Below are 21,314 nucleotides of genomic sequence, written 5' to 3'. Positions count from 1 at the left end.
TGTTGCTGTATGTCGGGTTACAAATCCTTCCTCTTGGGTTGCATGGGGAGCATGGTTTAGCTCAATGGGGAGAAGAGGAAAAGAAAATAATAGAACCAGGTAGAAACACCCCAGTCTGTTTGGCCAGACCAGGAGCCTGAAGGTCAAAATGTTTGGACACATTTCAAGCCAATTTCCCTGAAACAAGGAAAGAACTGGTTTATGGCTTAAGATAGTAGGCTGTTTTGCCCAGATTCTAATGTTTAACACAAAATGGGGGAGAAGGAAAAAAAAACAAAAAAACCCCAAAAAAACCCCAAAGCCTTATTTGACCAACCCTTAATTCTTTTCCAATGGACTTACAATGTTTAGGTGAAAAGAGGTATCCCCCGGCTAGCCTTCCATAGCCTAAGCATGAAAATAAATACAATTTTCCTATAGTGGTTCAATCCAGCACATCCTTAAACAGCTAATTTCTCTGTTTTGCTTGTTAATAAGTATAAAAAATAAAACAAAGACACAATAAAATTTGCACACAAGGGTATATAACAAGAGGGAAGAGCAAACAATGTTGATTTGACAATATGGAGTAATTGGAGAATAAGATGTTTCCATAATTTTCTTATTTGCAGTCATATGGAGAAACCTTTCAAACACAGAAAATACCCATCTTAGATTTTGTTCCAGAGCTTGTCATTATAGAACAGTTTCCCAAATACCAAGTAAAAACAAGCTAAAAAGAGTTACTTCATGGTATCCATTCAAGAACTTTGTTTAACACAATGAGAGTAGGCTGCCATCCCCTTACATAAAAATATTACCTAAGCCAAGGAAAAAGAGTGTCGGTAGACACAGTAGTTAATACACCATCTATTGTTTTGATACTCACTGAGTATCCCATAGAAATTAAGTACAATTCTGTAAAGCCATCACAATTTCTTTTTCCATTCAGCCGCACTAGTGCTAACTGGCATGTTAGGGCAGGAGTTGATTATGCGGCTTAGGAGGTGAATTGGTTTGTATCCAGACATAAAATGAGTTGTCTTGCAGAATGATATAAGGGAATTTAACTTTGCAGAGTCAAATTTCAGTAAAATAAATAGACCCAGGGGGTCAAATGTATTAAAGGTACTGTGTCACTGTAACAAAACTATATTGCTAAACATGTTTTGGGGTAGGGTTAGAGGTTTCAAATGCATAAATCTTAGCTTGTTTATTCCTGTGGCAACATGAACCACACCAAATCTTTTAAACCCTTTATTAAAGGCAGAAAAAATAAGTGGAGAAAAGAAATATTTGGAATGCAGAAAAGCAAGGCTTTCAGTTTTAAAAACTCCCATTTCCATTTGCTGTTAAGAATCTATATGAGGAAAACACCATTGTTTAACAGGCTTGAAGAGGTAGTAAGAAAGAAAATTTATTGTTGCTTTTATTTTAGAAAAGAGTTATTCAGTTCACAGAGACGGGCTGGAACTGCTACTGGAGCTGTTGTCAGAGCCCAGTCCTTCCCTGGAGAGGCAGGCAGTATGAACAAGGGACAAAGACAGCACAAGAGCTGCAGGGTAAGGGAACTCGGCCTCTCACTCTGGTGTTGGCTCTGAATAGCAAGTTCATTGCTAGAAAAACTCCAGCACAGCATACTGTCTGTTGGTCACACAGAAACATGGAAATTGCAGCAGTGCCCTGCTGTCTCTAACACAGCTTTTTGGAAGGGGTCTATTAACAGCGTCGCGGCAGCTCTCCAAAGGACTTCGCTTTAACAGCTCAAGCAGATTCTTCTTAAACAGAAGACAAAGGGAAACACAGGTGAAAAAGGAAAGAACAAAGGAGGGAAGGAAAAGCACAAACCAGGGGGCTATGACAGTCTCATTCCAGGTGTTTCTCAGGATTTAACCAGTGCAAATGGAGGTGTGAAGCCACCTGGATTCCTCCTTCTGGCCCAATCCTGTCTGTACACCTTTCATGTTGATAGTAAATGCCCAGTGCAAAGGAGCCGTGGTGGACTGGCTGCAGGGGATGGGGCAAATGACTGCAACAATGCCTGTTCTCCCGCTGTCTACCTATCTTCTTGCAGTTTGAGTGAAATTAAGCCTTCTTGCAGCCGACGCACAAGGTTAGGGGCACCAGAGAGGCAGAAGAGGCCATCCACTCATGATTTTGCACATCAGCAAGGCTTACTCTACAGTATATCAATTTTGTCCCACTAAATCTAGTCTCACACTTCTTTACTGGACATGATTTCAGCATAGTCCTCGGGGCTTATCACTGGGTCTTTTTTTCTTCAAAAAAATGTCATTTTGTCTTTAATTTTTACTGACCTTTGCAAATTATTTTATGTAACAGGCTGAGCTGTACACTGGTCACCTTGAACTATTTAGAGCATAGGCCTTGGTACAGCATGATCTAATTTTTCTTATTTGCAAGGACAGTACTTATCTTCTCTAAGGAATGAAAGTCTGTGCAGTGGTCATTAAAGATATTGGAATGCTTTTTATGAGATTAAATGTATGAACCCCGTTGTCCTATCTAAACAATATGAAATTGTATAATTCAGGACTTTTTACTTGACACACATTCTCAAGGGGAACTAGTATAAAAGAACTCAGACATGTCTGATGTGTCTGACACTGTAGGGGAAAATGTGCTGCACTTAAAAATTCTGGTGTCTTCTGTGGCAAAGCCTACATATTGCAAGTTTGGTGCAAGGACTTAAAGTCTGATAGAAGATAGAATTTGTGTCAGGGACATGTTTTTATCCTAATGTAATAAGTGTGTGAAAAGTCATGGTGCATGTTTAATAAAGATTACTTTGATTTTAACAGCAAACTTTCATAAAAGGTCTCATGTGCTATGGATAGGCATCTGCTACCCTAGCTGTAAGAGGTCTAAGCACCCAAACAGAAAGCAGGGGTCTGCCTTCCTCTGGTCCCAGCAGCCCTGTTGTTCGAATCAGGAGTACAGAGGATGGAATTGGTCAAATGCACTGTGAAGAAAATCTCAAACAGCTATACTGGATCCCAGAGCTGTGCTAGATGAGGAAGGGGGTTGGGAGGAGGGATTGGGGAGTTAGGATGGTCCAGCCAAGTAGATTGGGAGCAAAGAATGTCATACTGGGAGTGATCAAAGAGCTAATCAGATTGGAAGATCAGGAGCTGGGATCCACTGTGACTTGCTGGAGACTGGGCCTGGGATGAAGCGGGGAAGGCAAAGGACAAGGATAGGGAGAGGCCAGAGGAGAGGCAGCAGGTTAGCTTACACCTACCTGATTACATGTCACTCCAGACAAGAAGCAAATCCTCGGTTCATGTTTCTCACCAGTGCCCATCAGCAATCCTCTTCTGGGAGTGCTTTACTCAGAGGATGACAATCCGTGACTGGTAGTGGCACTCCATTAGCTCAAGTAGCAGAAATCTGTGCTAATTCTGCAGTTCCCAGTCTGCTGAGTAAAATGAGGTATCGTGATGAAATTCATCTCTTTCCAGCTTGTTTTTATTTCTAGATCTTTTTTTCTGTTTAAGAAAATAAATAAAGAATTTGTTAAAGAACATTACCAAGAATGTTAAGTCAAGCAATTGAAATAGGAAATAGCAGAATCAAGTAAATTATGTTTATTCTGTTTAATTAATTTTTCCTAATGTGATATTAGGAGCTTATCTCCCCCTGTTATCCCTGTGTGGCCCGATAAGTAATTAGCCCAAACTCATTTAGAGCAGAGAATATGCTAATACAACATAAATATGTCTTGCAGTATGTCTTTTTTCATATGTCTTCGCTACACAGGCTTATTTTGTGCTCTCTGTGAGTTAGCACAGTGGAAAACAAGAATGCAACTATGCAGTCATCCTGATTTATCTGTTTTGTACATTGTGCTTGCTGCCCTTGCATTTAATCTCGGCTGTTTCTAGGCTGTGTGCTCTGGTCACAGACTGTCTTTCCATCCCTGCGTGGTATCTAGAATATTTTGAAAGTGACTTATAGAACAATAATGCCAAGGTAATTTCCCCAAATATCTACAAAATATAAAGGACCCTTTGCTTGCTCAGGGGAGTAGCCTAACACTGCCTAAGAGGAAAATGAAAAGTTAATCATATTGTTCAAAGGAAAATAGGGGCCCATGTTTGTATCTTGGCTCACATTCCCTCTCTCTTTGAAACAAGCCTTAATGTTCCAACTTATGTGAGCTATGGCTGAACCTGCCAGATCAGCCCAGAGAGACAAGGTCTCATATCAAAAGTCATTCTTTTCACAGAGATTAAATTAATCCAATATTAATCCAAGAAAATTACGGAAATTATTGACGAGTCTTAGCTGTTCCTAAGTCTTGCAGCTGCTCCACCCAACCGATAGCCTGCACAAGAGCAGAGCTGCAGCAGGAATCCAAAGGAGAAATCATTTATTAGCAGATAATAACAAAAAGCGTACATCACCCTGTTGTTCTCTGCCACGGGGGCTCTTGGTGCAGAGCCAGCTGTCATGGCTGAAGGACCAGGGCATGGGAGCTGGCAGGGCAGGGCAGGCAGGGCAGGACAGGACAGGGCAGGGCAGGGCAGGGCAGGGCAGGCAAGCATGCCACTTGTTTAATTTTGTCTCCAGTCAGTGCTGGGAGCTTATCTCCACCTTTTATCACTGCCCGGTCTGTTAGGGAATTAACCCAACCTCATTTACAGCAGAGAATATTCTAATACGGTGTAAGTATGTCTTCCAGTCTATAATTGAATACTCTAATTATATAACAAAATTGAATGTCATAACATAGATACTGCTTCGTCACAGCTGTATTCTGGGACCCATGGCCTTCATCTTGATGCTTCCACTGCATAAATGCAGGATACTTTACAGCATGATCTCACCCGAGGAACTGTTATATGATTACGTACAATGGGTACAGTGCATGCTTTTATTACTGGTGAGGCAAGTGTGAGCTATGGTCTATATGCCCTTGCTGCTGTCAGCCTTGTAGGCAGCCAGTGATCCAGGCAGTGACATTTCAGTCAAGGTTTTGATTCCAGAAAACACGCCTGTTCTTCAGTGCACCCTCATTCAGAAAAGTGTGTAAACGCACACCAAACTTATTTTCAGTAGGTGCTTAAAAAGAAGGCACACATTTAAGAGCACCTCCTGAATAAGGCTCTTTACTTCAACTGCTATATACATATAAATACATATGGGCTCTAGTGGGCAGACTCCCAAATTCAAAAAAACATATATTTAGTTGTTTAATTTGGAGAACAAGACCAACCTCATTTTGGAAATGAGGTTAAACCTCTGTGAAAATAGTGAATAAATTCTCATTATGAATACATGTAAGAAACACTGATGCTCCTTTATGGAGGCAGATATCTAAAATAACAGCAGTCTGTACTCAAAACACAGACACATACTGCTGTTCAGGACATAGGAATATATATAGCACAAGAAGGTGGAAAAATTTCACCAGATACCATTGAGGAATCTGGGCTATGTGTGGGTCTGATTTTATGAAGAAAGTAGAAGAAAGCTGAGAACAGACTGCAGAGTTTTACTTTTTAAAAAAGCATAGAAATAGTGGTTTTGTGTTAAAACTTAGCTAAGAAAATGGCTGGGAATTGTAGCAGAGACGATATATCCTGAACATATTCAATATAACAGGAGTCTGTGTACCCTTTTACATCAACGGCATCACCTCAAAAGCTATGCTCAGATCTAAGCTCAAACTTAACCAGCTGAAGCTGAAACAACTTGACAGATCACTCAAATGAAAAAGGACTACTTATTTTATAGATATTAGTAACCTTACAGATCAACACCAGATTGCACACCCAAATATTTATGGTTAAACAGCAGAACTGTCTCTAATGCAACACAGTTTGATTAAAGATCTCTCATTCAGTCTAGGTAACAAAAAATAAACCATCACTGCTTATGACACCAGTAGGGTCCAGATACCTTTGAAGATACATGAAAGGCCAAACCCCTTTAATCAGGGATCATGTAATTTTCACTGTGGCATGACTACCTGAGTCCCACACCTGACAACTCTTCTTGGCATGGACTTTCTCCCCAGTCTGTCATGACTGCAGCAATCACATGGCAATGCCTTGGCAACAGGCCCCCAGCTTTTTGAAGCATTTGGCAGAGTGCTTTAGCCTGGACATCAGCTACTCTCTGCATCTCTTGAGCAAGAGCTTTATTTTCCTCCCCTTCAGTAAGGTTCACAACTACTACCTCCAGTGGCAGCTGATAAAACAAGCTAGCTAATACAAGTTTTGCTTCACAGAGAAAGATAAGCAATTATGGGGAATATATTTGATTCTCTAGTAACCCTTAATAGCAAGGCTGGGACATGCAGTAGAAGCTAGCGTCTTCCATTCCTCTCTGTCATCTGTTGGTGTTTCTAGTGGACATCATTGAGATTGATCACTGTCATTCGTGTTAGGTGGGTCTTCTTAAGATCTCTAATGAGTGTCCTCTTCTTCATGCATGCTGATCTCCACTGGATTGCTTTGGGGGGATTCTTGAGGGCTGCCATTCAGAGAAGGCACACCAAATACATCCTGTGCTCCCTGCTGACTCTGGTGACAGATGAGCCAGTGGGCTGTTCAACTCTATGCTTCAGACTTTCTCACAGGCACTTTTTTTTCCCCAGGGCATCTAGTTTTCTAGCACCTTTGATGTCTCTACTTTCCAGGGTCTATTTTAGCATTGTAATTATATGTAAATAAGAACTTTAAAAAATCTCATTTTCATTCTGGGACTGAATATCTTGGTTTTCCATATACTGAAATAAGTATGAATGGTGGAAAACTCTCCTATCCTTGCTGTTAGTTCCTTCCTAATTACTCACAAGTGGGACATGGACAGGACAGACAAGATGTTCTATTTTGCCAGAATTTGTGTTTTCTAACACAACTTTGATGCTTGGTATTAAGCTTTCAGGGATGTTTGCTTTGATAGCTGATTTTGAATCCTGTTTGGCTTACTTTTTTTGCTAGGTTATGTATCTTCACAGCTTTTTTCAGGTCTATGGCTTAGTAACTAGCTACTAGCACAATTTATGCTTCCAAGATTTGTGTAATCCACCCCATAGTGTGCTGCTACTTGTGCTGCCTACACAGTAGCTATGTATGATAATGCAAAACAGCAACAGAAAGCAAGTGTACCCTGGTTTTACACCAGTGTTCAAAGTGAACAAATCTATTACTTAGATGGACTCCCAGATGCAGCCATCTATTCCTCTCTGCAAGGCCATGATGATGGAGGACAAGTTGAGTGCTGTAGTTCCACAAGGCCACTGTCAAGTAATCTTAAAAAAATCAATGAAACTGGTGATGAGCAAAGCCTGTCACTGCATGTTTTCTTTCAGGATGCTCTTTTCTGTGAATACCCAGTTTTCTGGGCCTGAGTCCAGAGTCCATTCTCCTCCAATTCTGCATCCAACATCTTTGTCATCTTGTGCAGCATTCCACTGAAAATGGCCTCCTCTATAGTGCAGGGCAGAGAGACACTTTCCCAGCCTCATTTTTAAATATTTTAACAACTCCATGTTCCCCCTCATCAAAAGTTGTTTTTTCCCCAGATTTTATTCAACAACTTTTAAAATTTGACTTCTGCAGTGACATTGTAGGCTCTTAGCATTTCTGCTATGATCAAATCATCTTTCATTGCATTGTTGCTGCTATCTACTGGACTACAACTTGCTTTTCTGATATCACTACTGAGCCAGTGGCAATCTCCTGTTGTTTGAAGTCACACCATCTCTAGTCACAGAATCTCATGTCAAGGTAGGGATGAGATTTTACCTCTGACTTCTTTAAAATGCTTTACCTATCTATTTTATCTCTGTTGTATGCATTTCCCTATCTTTGCTTCTGATCAGCCCATTTCCTGTTTAAACTAGCCACACAGGATTTTTGTAACTTGGTAAACAAGATCTGTGGTTTCCTACCATGCAGGAGCTTCAGTTTCAAGTGTTAGGTCTTTAATATATCTCTGTTCATCTTTCCTTGAACATTATTTTTCACCAATTTGTCTGCTTTCGTGTTCCTTTTTATAATTCCACACTTTTCATCGGTCTTAGCATTATTTTTATGTCTGAGTTTTTATTTATGATGCATCCTTTTTGAGCTTACCCAATTTGTTGATCTGCCCGTATTGAAGCTGCTGCAGATATATCACATTGTTTCATGAGGCAGCAAGCCAATTTTAATGGCTCACTCCCACTGCAAGGGCCCTGCCCAACCTTACTCCTTCCAATGTTAACCACATGTTCCCACCTCCTCCTCATGCTGTGGTACTCATCTGTCTCATAGTGAAATAGTTCAGCTAACTAAATTAGCAGAAAGCAAACCAGTTTAAAAAAACTAATCAGCTTCTGCCAGGTCAGTGAGCTGAAACAACTCACAGACAAACTGCTGCCCCTTGGACAAGGGCCAGTACTAGCTCTCAAGAGAGAGACTAGGAACACCAGGACAGGACCTGGAGAGAGATGGAATCACCTTACATGGATGGCAGCAGCTAAGTTTTGCAGATACTCAGTCATACTGGGAAATGTCATGCTGAGCATTCTCCCTTTGTGACACCATTTCTCCACCTCACCTACCCTTTGTCTCCAACAGTAATTTAAATCACAGACTCACTTAATGATGCAAGCTGGAAGGGGACTCAGGAGGTCCTTAGTCCATCCACCTCACTCAGTGCACCGTCAATGCTTGAGCTCAGACCAGGCTGCTCAGGGTTTTATTCAGTCATGTCTGGAAAACCTCCAAGGATGGAGACTGCCAAACCTCTCTGGGCAACCTGTGCCAGTGATTAATTATCCTCACAGTCAATTTTTTTTTCCTTATAAATCTGTGCGTGGTCAAAGTCAGAATATCATGCAGCACTGTTTCATTTTCAGCTTTGTATCACTGATTTCTAAGTCATTTTTCCTTTGAAGTCCATCCTTCCCAGACTTTTCTGTTTGGCATTATAAAGACCATCACTGATACCTCCAGTTATATAGCGGATCTGACCCCAGGTGGTGTTCATGTCAGTATCTAGTTCTCAAAGTCTTTTTGCTATCTGGCAAGATCCACATTTTTAAGCCAGCAAAGTGCTTAGAAGTATGTCAGACAACAAGCACAGATCAGTCTCTCTCCCATCATTTTGGTAGATCTTTCACACACTCTTACGTTTTAACACAAGGCCTAGGTCAGCCATATGACGCCAGCTCTGCTTTACTAAACAAAAAAGGTTGCTAAGCTATGAGTGACAGCATATAAACTTAAGCCAAGCAAGATATATAAAAAAAGCAGAAACAAGGACAGAAGTGAAGTAGTTGAGTCAGTAGCAGTCACTCAAGAACCAAAGGAAAAAATATTAACTGAAAAAGCTCTAAAACCCTGAGGAAAAAAATCAAAGTTGAAGATAACAACTCAGCAAAACTGAGGATCAGCCTGTTGTAAGTAGCAATGGAGACTGGCAGTTCCCTGTGTGATTACCATCTGCCTGCCCAGCAGAAATCCAGTGGGTACCTGCATCAGAGGTAGTGAGGACATTAGTGCTTAGGCTAATAGCATGTTAGTCCCAACCATTTATTGTGTGTACAATCCAACAAACAACATAATCGTTGCATACTCATAAATTGTGTTTGTGATCCTGCTTTTGAATCTCCATGCACAGAAAAAGACATCCAAATAAAAGTGACCAAAAATGATGAGAGAGTTATACTATACCACCGCTCTATCCATTTCTTGAGTGTTATAGTCACCTTCGGTATTAAAGTGGTCCATGAAAAGAAATAGGGTGAGTTTTGGTTTATCTTTAATTCCTACTTTGAAGGCCATTTTGGAAATGCATGCTTGTGCTCTTCTCCACATTTGTCTGTCATAGCACAGGATTGTGCAATATCCTTTTTGGCATATGGGGTGCAATGCATTGCTCAGATCACCTGTTTTGCTGGCACACTTCCTTCTTCTCCATCCTAATTGCCAGATGACAGTCTACTATCCTGGGGTGAGTCAATCTGCAGTCTGGCTGGCTCACCCATCATTCCCCCCGTCATCTGCACACGGATGTGTGTCAAGGCAGGATATGGGTGGAGATGGAAGCACAGCCCAATTACAGAATCAAGAATGCAAGAGGGAATGCATGAAATTAATATTGGTAGAGTGCAAACACTGACTTTCTTCCTAAAACCTTAAATTCTACCCACCTCTTAGGACAGCTTCCAGCAGAGCCGAAGAATTGGGCTGGTGTTGCAATCTAGGGAAATGGTATTCACAGACATGCAGTAGATTCAGGCAATTCATTGTATCATCCATTAGCCAAAGAAGTTAGCCACCAAAGCTGGAAAAAAAGAAAAAAAAACCCAACAGACAAACTAGGAACAAATGTAAAAAAGTTATTTTTTGAAGTTGAAATGAACTATCAGTTTATTTCAGATAGACAAGTTTTTCTCAGATAAACAAGATTATTAAAAAAAATAAACACTGGTGGGAATGTCAAGGTTTGGGAGAAGTTGCTGAGGGATGAGAAGAAGTGTCAGTTTGGTTTATGAAGCCCCATGCTGTCCTGTAGCGAGGTCAACAGTAATCCTACAGACTCATCAAAGAGACAGTTGTCTTGAGTTTGGGGAATGAAGGAAGGGTGAGTCTAGTGTCCAACATTTTTGCTGTCTGAGCAGCTGGTAATTGGAGCAGTAGCCCTCAGTGATGGGCCAACACCTCGTGATCTGCCCAGCAACAGGACACTGGTAGCTTGCCAGCACTTGGTGATTTAGTCCAACAGTAGCTCAACCGTAGAAATTTCTTTTTCCATTGGTGGATCAGTACAGATGTGTGGTCTCACTAGGCTCAACACAGTCAATAAAAATTTTTTGGCACATCCACAGTTGTGGATGGTGATGTACTAGAGCATTTGAGGCATACAAACATGAAGTGCTCCTATTGCCTCAAACTAGCAGAGTTAATTTTAACATACACTGAAGTTTCCTGAAAGCCAAAGGAAGTTGAATTCCAATTGTAAATTGGGTGTATGCGTAAATGTCTGCCAAACTGTGGCCTGTATACATGACCTGATACCTGCTGTTATATGTTTTCTGGTTTAAAATGTTAAAAAAAATCCTTCAGATCTGAAACTACCCAAACTCTCTTGTAACATGAACGGGACCTTTTTCCTTCTCAGATGTAAAGAAAAATATTTGAAAGAAAATGCATGTTATGTATAAGTGACTACATATAGCTTTTCAGAATTCAAAAAAGATTACTTTTCCTTGCTCATCATTAACCTTAATTAACCTCATTAATTCCCATCATTAATCATTGACGTAAATGAGCAGCAGTCTAGAGGAGAGCTAGACCCAAATCACTGCCACAGCTGAGGGAATGGCAGGTGCAGCTCACCTTCTTCTCCAACCTGAGAGCTGCCTGGACACTGAGCAGCTAACACTGTCCTACTGACCATGAAGCCCACAGGCAGCCCATACAACCTGCTCTTTCTCCTGCTGAACTGGCAGGAGCTTGAGAAGGAACTGGGCTACCAGGAGCATGTTGTAGACACAAGGCATGAACCCAAGGAAACCATGCTCCAAGGGTTCCAAATACTCCACTATGAACAGATCTGTTAATTACCAGTGCTGTCACCTGATGGGAGCATATCAAATCAATATTTAAGAAACAGAAATAATTCAATCACTTACAAGCTAGTGTATCTTACTGGCAACATATGTAGAGTTTTAGAACACATTTTGAAGGAAGTAATAATTAATAACTGGATAAATGGAAAAAGGGATTAAAATGCATTGATGACTTGAAAAGAATAGATCATGCTAGAAATCATTTTCTTGAATAAAAATGGACACAAACACGCTTTCATGCTGCTGGAAAAAAAATAGCATTGGGTATAAATCAAGCTTCAGCTAAAGCGTTTAGTGGTTCTTGTATAAATATACCACATTGGACATGCTGTGCATGCAATACACACTATGGTGATATGCAACATCGTTTAGGAATGCATAACATAGATAATCGGCAAAAAATAGAGCAGTGAGTAAGGCTGACCATGATCCCTCTTCCTGCTTACACCCTCAAGTCTTTAGAACTTAGAACACATTGTTAGAGTATGATAAATTTTACAGTTACATTTCACAGCTAAATTGAGATTAGAGTGTTAGATATATACAAAGTAACATGTGATGGGACTCCATAAGCCTGTGAGAAATATGAGGCCATCTTAGCTGGGGATTCTAGACCTGAGAAGTTAGGATATGATCCCAGGAAATGAGTGAAGGATATGAAAGAGAAGAGCAGAATGTTCCTACTAAAGGAACTGGAAAGGGAATTCAAACATGATAAAAGTGCAATGATGTAGGCCTGAGCGGATCCTCGGCATCAAGAACATCACATCCAGCTCAAATGGTCTAGTACATCACCACCACAGCCCTAGTTATTAACATGTCAGTTGTACACCGCTGTCTCCTATGTAAGGGGGAGGGGGTGTTACATCCTTTGGTAAGAACAGAATGACTTGTAGCCTGTGCAGCACACCCCAAGTTCAGAGAGATGGAGTAAAAAGTGAAAACAAAGTCCTTTCAGTCCTAATAGATCACCAGTGTAGGAAGACACATTTATCCATTTTTCTGGACAGCTGTCCCCAGACTTCCTCCTCCTACACCCTTTCTGAAACCTTCAAAATGCCAGGAAATGAGATGTAGATTTGGTGCATTGTATTCCCTCTTCTGAACAATGCTAGCCGATCTGCTTACTCGCTTTTTTGTAGGTGATAATCTAATGGCTGCCACTGGTATTTTTTGGTATTACGCAGTTGGGTTTTTCCACAATGTTTCTGTCAACTCATACCCTTCTCTTGAGAAAAAGTGTGCTAGATTTAGGTTAAACCATAGTGGATACAAATGAATGGTTGTCCCCAGCATGGTTCTGTGGGTTCAGTAGCTGAATCAAGACGTGTTTTCTTCAGAAAAGTATATCACTGCAGTAAGAGCACTCCACTGATCTCTTTAGGAAGAATTAATTGGAGAGGAAATAGATACTGAAAGAGCCTGAGCAAAATGGGTGAAAATAGAAACCAGAGGAGGTGGCTGAGGAGGGGAAGTAGATACAAAAGAGGAAGAAACAATGAGCTAACCAAGGGGAGAGAGTATACTTTTCATTATTTTATACAACATCATTGCCAAAAAACGTCAATACCAGTTGTTTGCCTGTGCGCAGACTCGTGGCTGGATCTGTGGCAATGCCGTAGCTCCTTCCTTCCCTCCGATGGCAAGGGAGCCGCTGCCCACAGCCAGATTCCATGCACTCGCCTGGAGAGGAGCAGCTTTGCGAGGCCCTTGTTAAAGTCCTAGAGCAGTTTAAGCAGCTTAAACTGCTTTATAAGCTTAAAGTGTCTAAGTCTACAAAGCTGCTTAAAGCTATTTAAGCTGCTTAAGACACTTTAGGCTGATGGCTTGTGCCATCGCTGTATGCACATCCTGGCCTACAAACCAAACAGTCCACCTTCAGGTTTACGGGTCCCAGCAATGAAACTGGCTCACCGGGGCTGCCCAAGCAAACTCACCTGAGCTGAGATTTGTTCACTTGGGTCTAATTGTCTCTCTGCATTTTGGGATTATGGCTGTCCTTGACACCTGACAGGATTGTCCCGGGATCTTTGAACTTCTGCAGTTTTTTACTGTTGTTCAACAAGGGTAGGGTGTCTAATGGTAGACCTGAAGCTAGCTGGATTCATTAGGTCAATATTCATCCATTTCCACAGCAAAATTCACAAGTTCCAGTGTTTGTTTATAAGAGAGAAGGTTCCCATGCAGTATGAAATCATTATTCTGGTGTCTAAAAGTCATGTATATTTTTAAAAGAACAAAAGGACCAGCAGACATTCACTGAAGTATGGCCTAATCAATAAATGCCAAACCCCAATATTTCTGAATTTCTGGAAAGTCCTATTTGGTCCAGACTCTGATCTTATCTTTGAGGCTTATGATCATCTTTTACTAGACAAAAATAACAATGGTGGGTCATACTTGTACATATTTGGGTCAACACCATGGTGCACTGTGATGAGCACAGATTTCTCTAGAAAATATTTTTGAGACAGTTTTTTTTTTATATTAAGGACTGACTAGAGTTTTTCAGAAGTTTTACACAGGTTTGAATTTCTAACAAAGCACGTTTTCTGAAAAATTTAGTTTTGCTCAGTTTTCCTTTGGGAGTATGATTTTTAAAAGATTCATTTTGAGCTAACAAAAAATATCATATTGCAGAATGCTACTTTATTTGCACTATAATTCTGTTTGGCATTTTTGTGTGTATACTAGGGTCCCTGGAGGACTGTGGCTCCTCTAATGTTCACAGTGCTCCCTTAGCTGAGATATATATGTGGCACACCATGACTGCAACATTTTGGTTTTCAAATGTTGAAATGTTCAGTTGTAATTAAAGTCCTCAGAACTTTCAAACTTTTCCAAATCACATTTTTTTCTCATTCCCATCTCCCGTTCCCAATTTTCTAAATTAGAAGGAATCCTAAAATTCTGAATAAAAACAGTTACTAAAATTCAGAATTTCCCACAGATTGAGAAGTCTTGACTTGTTAGTTTTACTGAGGTCTGTATCTGTGCTGTTGTTTTGCAGACCCACTGGCATAAAAACAAGATTTTGTCCTTTTCTATTGGCAAAGATGATTTGATCTGTGTTTATTTTGGATATGTTTGTTTAATGCCTCATTTGAGCACTATCATACATGATTAGGTCATTACTGTCCTGGGAAAAGAAATAGTTTAATAATTAACTTGTGCTTGCAAAGCTCTTCAACAACTCAGAAAAAATACTGTAGATTGCACATGAATCATAGAAATGTAGACTTGGATGCGATCTCAAGGGGTTATGTAGTCTGTTACTCCTCAATATTTTTGATCAAAGCTGTACGTAACCTTCCTGAGATAAAATAAAACAAACCAAAAAAACCTACAACACAAAGTCAAAGAAGGGTTTTTTTTTTTTAACAAGACCAGGGAACAACCTGTGCAGTCTTCCATAATGGCTAATGAATATGCCCAGGACCACACGTGGAATTTTCAAATGTTTTCTTAGTGAAAACTTGTTATGGATTATCTTGTAATAACTTGTACGTTCTGTCATGGTGCCAGGGATCTCAGCCACCTACTACAAGACATTCATCTGGTCCATCTCCTAACTTTGAAGAAAGACAACAATTGTCTTGATAATTGTAGGTGGCAGTCCCTCCCATTTGTATCTAAAAACATTAATGACACGGATTATGCAACCTTCTTGGTTAATATATTCTAGTGATAATCTTTTCTTCTCGTTACAATGTGTTACTGTAATATCTATTATAGTATAGCTAAAAAGTTTTCCTTCACATTCTGCCCCTATCTTCAGTGGGCATGAAAAAACATATCACTACCCTCTTTATAATAACCTTTTATGTACTTGAAGACTGTTGAACCCCATATAGCCTTATATTTTCTAGATTAAAACAAAAGCAAAACTTGCAATCTTGCTTTATGGATCTGATTTTTCAAACTTGTCCTTGCTGATCTTCTCTGGATTGTTTCCAGCTTATCTACATCTTTCTTAAATTATGGTGCTTCAGAGTAAAATACAGTATTTTAGCTGAGGGCTCACCAGTGCCAAGAAGAGCACGCTAATTTTCTCTTGTCTTACACACTGTTTCAATCAGACAGTACAAGAGACTAGAATTACATTTGTCTCTTTTCCTCAACAGCATCACACTGTTGACTCATTCATGGCCCTCATTAATCACTAGATCTTTATCTGCAGTGGCATTCTGTGGTTGTGCTTTTGATTTCCTCCTCCCAAATGTCGCCCTCTGCGATTGTCTGTTCAGATTTTTATGTTGGATTTCAGAACCTTTCAGAACCTATCAAGATATTTTTGAATTCTGATTCTGTCCTTGAGCACGTTTTGCAAATCTTTACATGGTGTCACTTACCACACTTACAAGTATATAATTATTTCTAGTTCTTCATCTAAGTCTTTACTGAAACGTTGAACAGAAGCCTATCCATTAGGAGCTGTACAAGACTCCTCTTCAACATCCTCCTAGTGCAACTACCAACGATCCTGTGTTAGGTTTACATTTGACAGTGGACTGAATTAGGAGTGATTTCAAATGGGACAACTTTCCCCAGTTCATTTATCAGCATACAGAACAGTGTCAAAAACCTTACTTAGGTCAAGATATGTCTTGGGTCAATATATGGTCATTTCTACTGCTTTTCCTTATCTATTGGACCAGTTGCCTTGTTCAAGGAGGAAACTAGATTAGTTTGACAAATTCACATTGGCTGTTTCTTATCGCCTTATTATTCTCATGGCGTGTATGCATTTACTTCTCAATAATTTGTCCCGCTATCTTTCTCGGTATTGAAGTTAGGCAAAGTACTCTGTAATTCCCTACATTCATTTCCCATTTTTAAAAGCAGAAATGGTTATAACCCTGAAAACCAGGGCTGCAGCCAACGTCATTCTTAATGCTCAAATCTGAGCCTGCTGTGAATGCCACATTTAAGAAACCTTATTAAACTTAACCTTTCCTTTCCTTTCCTTTCCTTTCCTCTTTTCTTTTCTCTTTTCTTTTCTTTTCCCATGTGCCATGATGGCAAGAATTAAGGAAGAGCAAGTCTTTAAACCGACTGGGTATTTTGTTTAAAATAATTTGCAAAATGTATATGGTAATGTCAGATCTCTGTTCATTACCAAAAATGGAAGTGTGATCCCGACTGTATTTCCATCTTAGGCTACATAGTTGCTGCAGGTCTGGGTAATTAGCCACTGTTCCAGGAACTCTCAGAGATAAGTTGAGAGCCCAGTTATGTATTAAGTGAATTTCAGCAAGCTCTAGAGACTTGCATACATCTAATTTAGTCAAACATTCTTTTACTTGTTTTTTCCCTATTCTGACATATGACCTGCCCCTTGTTAAAAAAATAGTGTTGTTAAGTACCTATCATTAATGTTTATGTGCACATGAAGAATGTAGCAAAATAAATAATAAAACATTTCACTGTGTTCTGCGTATCTGTTATTTGTGCCTCTGCCTTTCTCTTTCTCTAACTTATTGGTATTTATAGAACCTCCTTTTCTTCTGTTTTATGCTCCAGGAAAGTTGTAACTCATTTTGTGACTTAGTCTTCCTAGTTTTATCCCTAGATGTTTATGCTACTGCTTTATTACTCATCTTACTTATATGCCCTTGCTTTCACTCTTTGTAGGATTTCCTTTTTGATATTCAGGTCACTGGAGAATTCCTGATGCAGCTATACTGGTCTCTTACTACTTATCTGTCTTCCACATCAGCATGGTTTGCTGGTGAACCTACAGCACTTTCATTTACTCACAGGTTTATTTTTCTTATAATTTCTTCACATGGGACAATTCCTAGCAGCACCCTGAATCGCTGTGCTATATAGTGATCATTTTTTAAACTAGCTTCATTTAAAAACAAAACAAAACTGGTATGTTTCATCTGACATTTTCACATGAGAAAAATAACAGGTTTAAAATAGATAATATGGGGCTCTCAGCAACTTGATTATATCCCATTTTAAAGAACTACTTTGCCAATGAAAGAAAAGCATGCCAGGATTTCAGCGCAATGATTTATGATCCTGTCACAGTGACAGATGTTCTTCGTGTATCTCTGACATCGTAATCTGGAATCAATGTGCTTTTTTTCATGTTTGCTGGTAGAAAGAAATGCACTATATAAATACATTGTTATTTGTCTTCAAGGCCTTGTCCTTCATTAGCTTGGAAAACTGGTCTGTTTTTGAGATGAGTTCTGTAGTAAAACCACTTTAGTAGTGACACTGTACCATAAAACCAGCACTGCAGACCCAGTTGGGCCCCCTTACTGGACACTTACCAGGCTGATATGCTCAAATCCAGCGAGGATCTGGCACGCTGCTGTGCTCCTTTGAATCTTGGCAGACTTCAGCCATCATCTTCATCTTCGGCTTCTCGGCTTATCCTGAGGGCTCAGATTCCTGATCTTAAGCATCCCTTGTCTGCATTCAGGATGTATTACCTGTACCTCTTGGCTGCTGAGACGCAGAATTTAAGCCTAGTGGGAGAGAGAATCACTGAAGCATGAACAGAGAAAGGCATTGACTCATGAAGGAAGGGAGGCATCACACTGTACCAGTAAGGAGCTTCTTTATGCCACTCACCACCTCACTCACTGCAGTTCAAGAATCCTCCATCTCTAGCTCTTTCTTAGGTATCGTTCTTGGCACCCATGTTTCTGCTTAAGGGACTGCTGAGAGAAGCTGAATGACCAAGGCGTTAGTTCAGTAAAGAGGTGGATTGACACAGACACATGAATATCTACATACATCCTTCTTGAAGTTGTGCTGATGCAGTAGAATTACACTAAAGGTTTCTACCAGTACAGCTCTACCCACCAGGGATTGCACTTCTTTACAGCACAGCCACGTTGGTGACAGCTTGTGGGATAAACATAGCTAAGGTTCAGAGGTTCCCCAAAACACATCTCATCTTGGTGTAACAGGGAGCTTCCCACCAAAACTTATGCTCCTATTGACTTCTTATTGTGAAGGCATTGCCCTGCAGTCTGGATCTCTGCTGCAGTTGTGTTTACTGGTTAGTCTTGTTCAGCTCTGAGTTCTCAGAAAAAGGTGCAGAGAACCATCATACCACAAAAGGAAGAAGATATAGGAAAACCACTCTTGCCAGGTACAACTTTATAACCTATCTTCACTAGGAAGAAAAAGTGTGATTAGCTATAGATTCACCCATAAAAATGTAGTGAAATATTGCAAAGAACAGTGAACCCTCCAGACTGACTCTAATTTTTATGAACATTTTGATAGACTAGGCTTAACATTTTGATAAACTAGGCTAGGGTAAGATTCAAGTAGAGAGAACAGTTCTGCTCTGAGGGAGTAAAAGTTGTTAATGCATCTTCCTTCTCTCTAGTTTCTATGAATGAGCTAGAAAATAGGTGCAAACATCAATAGGCAATCCAAATTCTGAATTTAAAAGCTGACTTCCTGATTGTTATCAACAGAGGATGACATTTCTACATTCTAGGGTTTCCTGAATACTGCATCACAGATTAAACTAAACCAAGCCCGCCCTGCTTATTTCTACCTCATGTCTAATAGTAAGATCCCTGATAAGTAAAAGGAGATCTACTGTAGAAGATGCCTGAAGTCTTCATGAAGATGTAGTTTCATTAACAAAAGGCACTGCTACATGGATAGGGGTCCAACAGAAACAAACTCAACTATGCGTGCTCAGGGATGCTGGGACTCAGGCCAGTCTGGGAGCTTACAAAGGCACAAGAGTGGCTCTCCACCACTGCTGATAGGCCCTGACCCTCATCTAAAACAGTCATATGGCTTCCAGACCACAGCTGGTGCACAGGACGCAGGTGCAGAGCAAGGGCAGAGAAGTCTGGTTCTAGCCATAACTGCCCATGTGGCCCTGGTTTAAGATACTCAACCACAAGCTAAACTTAGCAAAACTAGAACTTGAAAGAAAATTACTTTTATGAAAGCTACAAAAGGGCTTATTTTCAAGATGGTAGAGCTTACCAGTGTCAGTTCTGCAGAGTTTCAGACGTCTGCAAAGTTGAAGGCTCAGACTCTATTCTTTAGGGTTTAGGAAATCAACAGAAGTTAACCTTTAGGCATGCAAATACTTCACTATTGTGGTGCAAATACAGAAATCAGGTTTCACAGAGGGTTACGATTTCCTCCCTTCCTCGAGGAGAGGCTGCAGTTCTTTCAATTTATTTGGTCTTTAAAAAAAAAAAATGCAAGTGACATTGTTCAACGATTTATACTTGCAAAATCAATATATCTGTCAGCTACTACACAAACTTATCTGGGTTTGAAATATTTACAACACAGCAGAAAAGCAAAGTATGGGTGGAGCTCTTTGTGTTATCACAAAGCAGTCCTGCTCATAGAAGGTTCTTTTTAGTTTTCTCCATTTTGCAGAAAGCCAGAAACAATAAACAGTAATCATATTCTTTCTTTTTAAACATATACCTTTAAGTAGAACCCTTAAGGAAAAAATAATAATACAGCATCTGATAAAAAATTTCAATCATGGTTATGAACATATTCACGTACATTTAAGTCCCAATCATTCTGTCTACCTTAGTAATTTGGTTCATAGCAATAGGGTAGCTTTGAAGCAAATCCCCAGGCTGTTCCAACTTGTCACATGTTAGTTGGTTTCTCAAAGCGGTGCTGGTGTACACAAAAGTAGATTCCTGTTGGATGAAACCAAACCAGGAGCTCTGCTCCACAGCACTCCATGCTTAGTGGAGTAATGGGTCCTAAATCCTTGTGTGGACTTTCCACTACAAGGACCTCCAGCACGTAGCTAAAATACATGCATTCACAGAAGGCTATCAGACCCTGAAGAGTGGCGTCAAAGCCAGAAGGAGGTTGCAGGGCCAAGTACTGCATATATCTTTCTATTTGCTGTCAAATGCCAGTCCTCAACCGCTTTTGTGGTGTCTGCTTTATCCTCCTTCATCCAGACTTCAGATTGGAAACCTTTTCCTTCTCATTTTTCCTGTCTTCTATTGTTGAACCCCTTGATGAACCTGTCTTTTGTATTATCTCCTCTCCACATTTCTACTCTCCTCTACCACACTGGAAGCTCCCTCTTCCACCTGCCAAAAAATTCAGATAACTGTAGCCTTAAGCCGTGAAGATATGACATCTCCCATGAACCTGTGCCGTGAGAGAAAGAGGAGTTTCTCAAGGGGCAAGATAGCCTGGTGGCAATCTCAAAAGGTTGAGAAACTCTCACCAGCTGTCACCTACAAAAGAAGTCATGAACAAAACTGCCCTAAAAAGTCAAATATGAAGGTAGTCTTCTTGCAGGCCAGTAACTATAACCAACAGTCAGTCCTGTGCCCAGCACAGGGAGCCTGAGAAAGTCTTTGGGAGAGAGCATGCAACTGAGTCAACATCTGCCTTGGATTTCCACATCATGAATCTCAGTGTCCCCATGTAGGAGAGTCTGGAGGAACGTGAGCCTTTGGACATCACTTGTCACCCTGGCCCCAAGTCCTACAGCAGCCTCCTGGGATGGCACATCCAGGGACACTTCTTCAGTCTCCTCCCCTACAGAGCAGATGCCAGCCACCTTCTCTGCCATCAGCCCTAGTTCTGACCCCAGGAGGTGTGTACCTCTTTTCTACAATGTCTCTGAAATAGAGGGATGGGGATGGAGGAGCTGTAAAATTTCTGGTGGGATTACAGCACCGATCTCAAAGCTGTGGAGAAGGGATACATTTTACCAGGCTGCCCACGGGGACTACTGTGTTTTGAAATG

The 21,314-nt window shown here is 40.4% G+C and overlaps 1 long non-coding RNA gene across 2 annotated transcripts; it reads right to left on the bottom strand.

Moving 5' to 3' along the window:
* Positions 1-1,382: 1,382 nt before the first annotated feature.
* On the bottom strand, positions 1,383-19,752 carry LOC141944728 (uncharacterized). Of its 2 annotated transcripts, XR_012629314.1 has the most exons (7): positions 19,553-19,752; positions 18,164-18,262; positions 17,860-18,057; positions 10,151-10,284; positions 9,887-10,000; positions 3,242-3,488; positions 1,383-1,757 (listed from the first exon to the last, which is right to left on the bottom strand). It is a non-coding gene; the product is annotated as an uncharacterized LOC141944728 (long non-coding RNA). The 2 variants fall into 2 exon arrangements; XR_012629315.1 differs by lacking the exon at positions 9,887-10,000 and having other exon boundaries at positions 1,383-1,754.
* Between the last annotated feature and the right edge of the window lie 1,562 nt (positions 19,753-21,314).

Source organism: Strix uralensis, chromosome 5 (assembly GCF_047716275.1).
Source record: "Strix uralensis isolate ZFMK-TIS-50842 chromosome 5, bStrUra1, whole genome shotgun sequence".
NCBI classification, from domain to species: domain Eukaryota; kingdom Metazoa; phylum Chordata; class Aves; order Strigiformes; family Strigidae; genus Strix; species Strix uralensis.
This window is presented reverse-complemented; position numbering and strand designations above follow the sequence as displayed.